Source organism: Phaseolus vulgaris, chromosome 4, assembly GCF_000499845.2.
Source record: "Phaseolus vulgaris cultivar G19833 chromosome 4, P. vulgaris v2.0, whole genome shotgun sequence".
Lineage (NCBI taxonomy): Eukaryota > Viridiplantae > Streptophyta > Magnoliopsida > Fabales > Fabaceae > Phaseolus > Phaseolus vulgaris.
Window position 1 is genome coordinate 30,369,926 of NC_023756.2, and position 9,690 is coordinate 30,379,615.

Sequence of the window (9,690 nt, forward strand, 5' to 3'; positions counted from 1 at the left end):
AAACTTGTTGTCAAACTCCACCACTTTGAGTGACAGTGTTGAGGTATAAGTTTGAATCAGAAACATCACCTTGCAAATTTCTTCTCTGCTTATGTCCACCATGTGAGTACATTGTCAATTATCACATCACTCATGTTAGCATGATGTCATGATTATGTTAATATGCTAATTGTTATATCAATATATTCTCTTAAATATTTGGCTAACCTGTTTATACATTGAAGGATATTAGAGAATTTAACTAGTTTAATTGAAAAAAAAAGTTGTATCATTGTGATACTTATATAATAAACGTGTAATTAAATCTATATTTCACCAATTTTATGTTGATAAGTAGAAAACAATTAAAAATAAAAATAATTTTAATTATATGAAATATTTAAATAATAGTTTTACGAACACAATAAAATATCAAATATTTCTCATTTGCAGTCAGACTAGTTTTATAACTAGAACTTTTTTTATAAATTTTCATCATAAAAATATAGAATTTATTTGTTCTAGAAAAATATGAAGGCAAACAAAATCAATTTTTTTAAAATTAATATTATTTTACACAAATAAAAAAATTAAAACCTTAAAAAGGTTAGTATAATTTTATTTTTTTTACAAATTAACTTAGATAGAAATTAATAATTTTTTATGTTCATTATATTATATTTTTTATTTTTGTGTAATTATATAAAAATAATTTATGATGATATTTATATTGTTAAATTAACATCGATTCCTAGTCAAAGACCACCAAATTATAACATCTTGAAGTTCCAAAAAGCTAATGAAAAGATGTTGTTAAAATTGTCTACTATAATCATCTCAAACTTGGAAATAAATGTCCCAAAGAAGACCTCGGGTTTTGTTGTCACCTTATGTTGCTTCAACTGGTTATCATTACAATATATTACCATCCAAAAAATATTATGTGGAATACGAGAGGTATCACAATTTGAGTGATTTTGATTTCTTTCCATCAAGAAATTTTTATTTATTATGTAACACTAGAGGATGATTAGGGGTGATCATTAATAAATTGGTTAAATTAATTAATAATATTATAGTAACACTAAATAATGATGATTTTAGAAGGTATATATATATAACATCAGTTCTAAAATCTTCTTTCGACAAAGTGAAAAAATTTCACATTAGATTAAGATGATATTGAAAATTAGGATTCCACGTTGATTATATTAAAATGGACGTAAAAAATGTTATAGTATTTTATAATGATTATATTCATAATCAGACATAAAAATTTAAGTACAAATATTCTTTTTCTAAGATAAGTAACGTTAGATTTCATTTTTATTATGATATAGCTTGTAATAAAATATGATTTTTTTTATTTGGTCGTTGTTTTTAAGGTAATTATCATCTTATAAAATAAAAACTAGTATCATATATAAGAATAAAAATAGTTTATAACAATCAAAATTAACCATAAATACGTTGAATTGATAATTCCTAACTTGTAAAAACGTAGTTGCTAGGCTTTCTAACATCTTTAAAATGTTTATCAGGAGAATGATATTTTTTCTTCTTTAAATACCTGAAATATGTTTATTAGGACAATGGTTTTTTTTTTCTTTAAATACCTAATATATATTAGCTAAGATCATATATATATATATATATATATATATATATATATATATATATTGTTAAAGTAAGAATAAACATTATATTGTTTAATGTTTTAAAGAATTTCTTACAATTCTTATCATTATGAGTCACATCCTTTACATGGCATGATAGTCACACTAAGAGCAACTAAGTTGCCTATTACACTAAAATTAAGTATTATATACATTAATTAGTTGTTTATAATAAATTAATGAACTACTAGAATACTTATAGTTGTGATAATTGTGAGTGAATGTTTTGACTTGTGTGTTTTCTATCATCATGACAAAAGTAATTGGATATCCTTTAGTCAAGTACTCAAAACAAAATTCATTGGCCCTTATATATAATATATCTTTCAAACAATGGACACTTTTGGTTGTTATAAGTTCTTGGTATACCGTTTCAAAATCTTCAGATATCATTTAATTGATATATCCATATTGAATAAAAAAAAGTCACAATCATATTTCTCTAACAATATAAACAATATGTAAAAGGAGAAAAATCTCCAATTTACAAAATAAGATTGTAATCTCATTTTCCAATTAAATAACTTCTCGTCAATTACCTTGGCATACATAACATACCTAGTATCTTTCATGGATTCTTAATATTTAAAGAGTATACTCTTCTTGTTTTTATAAAACACTACAAGAAAATAATGAAATAGAAATCAATTTTTAGAAACCAAAATAATTAGTTGCAATAGTAACTAAATTAGAAATCATTTTATAAACTAAAAAGAAAATTGGTTTCTAAATTAGTTTCTATTATTGTTAAATAGTTTCTAAATTGGTATCTAATTAGCAATCAAGGTTTTAACTACCAATTATTTAGTTTCTAAATTTTGTCTCTAAAACCATGGTTGCTAATTAGATATCAATTTAGAAACTACTTATCAATAATAGAAACTAATTTAGAAACCAATTTTTTTTTAGTTTCTAAAATGGTCTCTAATTTAGTTACTATTGCAACTAATTATTTTGGTATCTAAAAATTGATTTCTGTTTCATGATTTTCTTGTAGTGAAATGTGATATGTTGGAAAACATACTTAGTGTTTATATAACATGTTCATAAGCATGTTAATGAAAGTGTCACATTCTTTTTCTTTTCCCATATGCATAATATCAATACAATGTCTTGCATTAATATAACATGAATACAAAAGATAAAAAAAATACCTTTGCTAAAAAAATCTACATAGAAAGATATATTCTAAGTTAATTGTTGAATAACCAAAATATTAATCTAGGCGGTACAACCCTTCCTGCCCTCCCTCTAAAACTGAAAAAACCTAAAAAACCAAATCTAATATTTTTACAGTTTCTCTACCGTCAACAACCATCGTTCTTGTCTCCAACAACCCTATCATTATCTTTTATTCCTATCACTTACTTACACGAAAGAAGAAGAAAAGCGAATTACCAAAAAACTATTCCAATTTTTCTTTTTTTAATTCGTCCTCTTCCTGTTAAATGAGAGTTCTCTTCACCAGGCTGGGTTAAAATTAACACTACTGCTAGGGATATCCTGGTCTTGCTACTTGTGGAGGTATTTTCCATGGGAGTATGGAGAAGTTTATTGGGGCTTTCTCTGTGTTTCTTGAAGTTCAGACTACTATGATTGTTGAGTTTATGGAGTTATACATGCTATGGAGGAATGAAGCTTACTAATGTCTGGCTTGAATGTGATTCTGCTTTGGTTTGTGTTGCGTTTACTGCTATGACTAATGTTTCGTGGATGTTTTGTAATTGATTGAATATTGTCTTAATTACTGTGGAAAAATCAGGTTTAGGGTTACTCATATTTTTCGTGAAGGGAATGTGTGTGCTGATAAATTGGCTAATTTAAGATTTATTCATAGAGAATCATTTCATTGGTATAAAGAGGAAGGGATGAAGGAAGCTTATGGAAGAAAAGGGGTTGTCATGCCACTTGGAGAAGAATGTACTCCAAGATTAGTGGTGAAAGAGCCGCCACTTGAGGTGCTGCACACTCAAGATAAGACCCAAGAATAGGAGAACACTAGTCTCACTAAACACTCATGCAGAGTTTCTTTACTATATTTAAATTCAATGTCAAAATACATGGAGGAAGACACCCTAGGAATAAGGGACTAAGGTCAAAGTCGCCCCTTAGGCATAGCTTCTAGAACTTAGGGCTACAAAAGATCTAAATCTAGGTGCTCATGAAGAGAAAATGGGCTTGGCACAAGCCCAAAGCACACTTTATTCTAGCTATTTGAACCTAATTTACTGAAATTACAAATAGAGAAACTAGCTGATGCTCAACTCCCATCACATGGGCTCTGCTCCTAGCGATCCTCTGAGGAATGATAGCCTCTGAGGCACTGGCTAGTGGATGGTCCTTACCTAACCCTGGATCCTATGTCATGCTCCGGGTCATCCTTCTGGAAGGTTGGGCTTGGTCAGGGGATGCTTTATCTCTTAAGTTTTCATCAATGTCTGACAACAAAATAAAGGAAACAAACAAAGCATATTTTTATACTGATTCACCTTAAACTTTGGGCTACATCCAAGGACATTGTTTAAAAGGTTCAACTAATCAATCAAATAATTACAACAAGTACACCAACATTTATAAGTTACACGAGTACACAAACCTCTCCATGTTATACCAGTCTTAATCTTCCACTGAGACTAAGATCTCCCAAGATACAATAAAAATGCTCTTATAGAGAGTACAATCAAAGCTCATTGGGTATACCAGATGTTGTATAAAGTTTATATGAAAACACTCATATATAAATATATATGAAACTTTATGAACAAAGCTATTTATATTGTTCTTGTCTTCAACTTTGACTTAGAATCTTTTATAAAGCTTTTACAAGATGAACGTTGGAGCTCGAAACAACAAGTTTTAATAATTGCATGAAAAACTCTTTGCATAACTTCATTGTTTCCTAGTCAACACATAAAAGTCACAAGTCTTACCAAATCAAAAAATTGGAAGAAGTTTAAAAGGTCATCCAAAATCACCAAGAATTAAGACTAAAATGGATATCAAGGAACAAATTTATCAAAAATATGTTTTTATTGTCAAACTCCAAGACACACAATAAATAATTGTCTCAATAATTATAACATTCGAGATTCAACTTCCCATCAATAGTTTATACTACTTTTATAATATGTCATAAAAATAAAATAAGAATCAATAACTTTAACGGTCTTTTCTTCTTCTATTCAACTTTATTTATTTAGTCTTATTCACAAAAAAGTAATCATATTATACATTTAAGTTAAACAAAGTAATATAAAAAAACTTTGTTATCTTCATTTACAAGTTTTTGTAAAATATAATAATCAATCTTATAATCTCTTTCATTATATTTATCCAAATTTTACTTATCCGTATTTTCACATTATATAAATATAATTAGAAAATTAAAAAAAGGAAATTTAAAATTATATAACCAGTTTTACATGCATTTCTCAACCACGACATTAATTTTATTATTTTAAAAAAATTTAATATTAATTCAAATTTTAATATTTTAACTGCATAATGTATATTCAAAATTTTGCAATTTTTACATTTTATTATTTACAAAATTTTACAATTTTATTTTCATTTCATTTTTATTATGAATAATCTAATATTAATATTAAATATTTGAATTTATTGAATACATAAATATTTATTTTTAAAATAATTATTACACTTTTTATATTTTTATTGTTATATTTATCATATTCAAATAAACGTATATTTCAACATTTTTTAAAATATTTATTAAACTTATTTATATTTTAATGGTAATATTTATTATATTTAAATAAAATAAAAATTATTTATCATTATTCATATAATCATCAAAAGAATTATTACATTTATTTATATTTAATGTAAATATTTATTATATTATTATAATCAAAAAAATATAATTCAATTATTTATTATATTATTATAATTAAAAAATTTACTTTAGTTTTTTTTTTTATAAAATGTTTATGTTAGCCATCACTATGCAACTTGATATCTCAGCTTAACTGACACCTCAAGTAATAACAATCATCTGGATGGAAAATGTATTAAAAAGGAAAAAAGAAAGAAATACTAAAAAATATGGAGAAACTAGACCAAAACTCATATGTTAACAAAAATGATACATAAGTAGACTATACATACTCATAAAGAATTCTAAGAACAAACTACATGGAAGCCTATTATACCAATGAAATTATTCTCTATGAATAAATCCTAAATTAGCGAAATTATCAGCACACACATTCCCTTCACGAAACATATGAGTAACCCTAAACCTGATTTTCCCTCAATAATTAAGAAGGGTATTCCATCAATTACAAAGCATCCACGGAACATTAATCCTAGCAGTAAATGCAACACAAACAAAGGTAGAATCACATTCAAGCCATACATTAGTAAGCCCCATCTTTTGAGCTTCCTTCATAGCATGTATAACTCCATAAAACTCAACAATCATGGCAGTTTGAACTTCAAGAAACACAGGAAAACCACCAATAAAGTCTCGCATACTCCCACGAAAAATACCTCCACAAGTAGCAAGACCAGGATATCTCCTACCAGCCTCATCAGTGTTAATTTTAACTCAGCCTGGTGAAGGAAACTCCCATCTAACAGGAAAAGGACGAAGAACTTTACCAGAGTACTAGAGTTTTGGAAGGCATAATATATGAAGACCAAATGAATTTACCCCAACCACAGGGAACTCCTGGTTCCAAGAAAAAAGTCCTAGTTGATTTAAGAGTGAAACAACCAGACTCATCTAGAATTCAATTAGGAATATCTTGTTCCTTCCTAACCATGATATGATTAAAAAAATGAGGCATATGTTGTAAAGACAAGGGAATATCCCAATCACAACCAGTTCAAAACTGAGAGACTGTATTTGGAATGCTAACACCATCAGATAATCTTGCAATATTTGCTAAAGAAGTAGTAGAACATCATTTATCATTCCGAAAATTAATAAAAGTACTTGTACCAACAGTTCAAGAAGAAGGGTCAAGAATAGTTTCATAAAACTACTTAATTTCAGGTCATATAGATGAGGATCTATAAACCATTCTAAGCTTATATTTTGATTTAAGGACTATGTCTTTCAAGATAAAAGACCAATGTTTGTTGCTATAAGAAAAGTTCCAAGCAAGATTAAGAAGATACGCGTTATTTTGATGATGAAGGTTAATAATCTTCAAACTTCCATTCTCAAGAGGAAAGCAAATCTTATTCCACTTAACTGTTGCTATGCCTTTTTTCATAATATCACCAATCCAAATAAAATTTCTACACCATTACTCAACTTGCTTAAGAAGGGAAACTGTCATTTATACATATTAAAGTTATAAGCTTAAAATCCAGTAATCACAGTATTAACCAACTGAATCATACCCATCATGCTAAGAGATTTACCTCTCCAAGATGCTAGCTTCAATTTGACTTTATTAGCCAAAGTTTGAAATCGACACTTTGGAGCACCAACAAAAATAGGCACTCCTAAATTAGTAAAAGGTAAACAATCATGACTACAAGAAAGAAGACATTGAATTTTGGAGACAAATCTTCATATATTTTAAGAAAAATACTCAGATTTCTAAGAAAACTTACTATGCACCTGATAGAAAACAAATATGTCATCAACATATAAAATATGAGAGGGAGTGACATAACATTGCGGACTAGCCATATGTATAATTTTCTTATCATCCACAAGCTTAAAGATACCTCTACTAAGAATTTCCTCTGCAAGATAGAAAAGTAAAGGAGACAATGGAGCTCCTTGTCTGACACCTCTACTACAAGGAAAAAAAACCCACCAAACTACCATTTATCCTGATAAAAAAAGCATAGCTGAATGGAGAATTGGACTAATCCAACCAACAAGCAAGGGATGAAAACCAAAGCGTGTCAAAACTAATAATAAGAACTTCCAACTCAAAGTGTCAAATGCTTTATGAATATCGACTTTATAAGCCATATTACGTCATCAAACCTTTTTATAAAGCATGTTAATAACTTCAAAAGCAATACCAATACAATCATGAATCTATCTACCTTGATTAGGAGAAATGATTCTAGAAGCCACAATTGCAAGCCTATCCGCAAGTATTTTGGTAATAATCTTAAATTTGAAATTAGCAATAGCAATCGACCTGTAACTTTAATGGATTCAGCATCCTAAATCTTAGGAATAAAAGATACCACATTACTGTTCATTCCAGGAATAACCCAGCTTTGTTTAAAAAACTGTTGAACAACTTTGCAAACATCTATCCCAATAATTTCCCAACAAGAATGATAGAAAACACCACAAAAACCATCAGGGTCGGGAAGACTATTACCATTAAGATTAAAAACAACATTCTTGATTTCCAAATAATCAGGGCATTTAATCAACATCATATACTCCTCAGAGGAAACCAGCTCATGAATATAAGTACCAATAAAATCTTTTATATTACCTATATCTTGATCATTAGAAACAGACTCAGCGTAAAGTTCTTTATAAAAATCCAAAATATGATCCTAAATGAGTTGAGGATCCTCAATAACCTCATTATCAATTCGTACACGATAAATCCCACTAGAATTATTTCTCCTCTTAACCACAACATGGAAAAAAGCAATATTTCTATCCCCGTCTTTAAACCAGAGCATTCTGGCCCTTTCTTTTCAAAACAAATATTGATACTGAAGAGCATGATCAAGCTCCTCCTTGGCAATCTTTTCTTGACAGAGAAGCTCATCAATATTAGACAAACTAGTAGTCTCTAAAGTTTGTTGAATACCAAGGAGGAGACCCTGCTTAAGAAGCATTGTATTGTGAACATTACCAAAAGACTTTTTATTCCAGGCTCGGAGCTCATTTTTCAACCTTTTTAACTTATGTTTCAAAATAAACATAGGACCACCAACAACCATATTAGCCTAAGAATCATCAATAAGCTTCATACATGAACTATCCTGAAGCCACATAGAAAAGAAATGAAAATTGCTAACCTTCCTTCAAAAATTACTAGCAAGAATAGGGGAGTGGTTAGAACAGTTTTTAACAAGAACCATAAGTACAAGAATCTCATTCATCCAAGCACACTCCATTGCATAAAGTCCTATCCAGTTTTCTATGAATTTTGTGTAACCTTCTCCTCCCATTACACCAAGTATAACAAGGACCAGTAAAAGACATACAAATAAGATCATTAATATTAATCCAATCAAGGAATTCCTTACAAGAAACTTTATTAGGAGTCAGCCCCCTCCCCTTTGTAGTCATCAGCCGAGAGTACAACATTAAAATCTCCCAAAATATACCAAGATCCTGTGAAAAAACTAAGATCCCTCCACAAAAGTTATCTAGCCAAGTATGTGTTAGCACCATAAACACCTGCAAAGCAAAAACATTTATCATGCAAAAGAAAAGTTACAGAAATAAAATGATCATTGACCAATAAATTTTGGACAAGATTTGGAACCGAAAAACACCAAAGCTTAGCAGCTTTATTAACGATAGGAGACGTAGCAACCAAATGTTGATTAACAGATTTAAAAAAAAAACATCTAAAGCATCAATGTACGGCATCATAGGTTCAACAAGAAAAACAAAGAGAGGTTTTATGCAGTTTAAGTAAAGTAAACAACATCTCCATAGTTTTGTGGTTTGCCAGTCCACTCACATTCCAAAAAAAATAAGGGACCTTCATTGACTTTTTGGATAGAACTGCCTTAGCAGTTTTCCTGGATTTACCAGTCCCCTTAGGTGGTCTCCCTGGTTTTTTAGTAGTGCGAACAGTTTCCGCCCAGTATCACTGCATTCTCCTCCATCTCATTATGATCCGCCCAAAATTTGGAGACGACCTAATTGGCAACAGTTATATGTTTAGAATTAATATCAATAGTGGCAAATGGAATAATTGGTGTATCAGTATTATGACCACCTCCCGCGTTTGTAATTTTCAAACCATCAAGAGATGAAAAGTGATTTTGCAGGACCAAAGTATCATTATCTAGGAGTAGTGCTTTAGCATCCTCAAGTGAGTTTAGCCGTCAGAGGAGA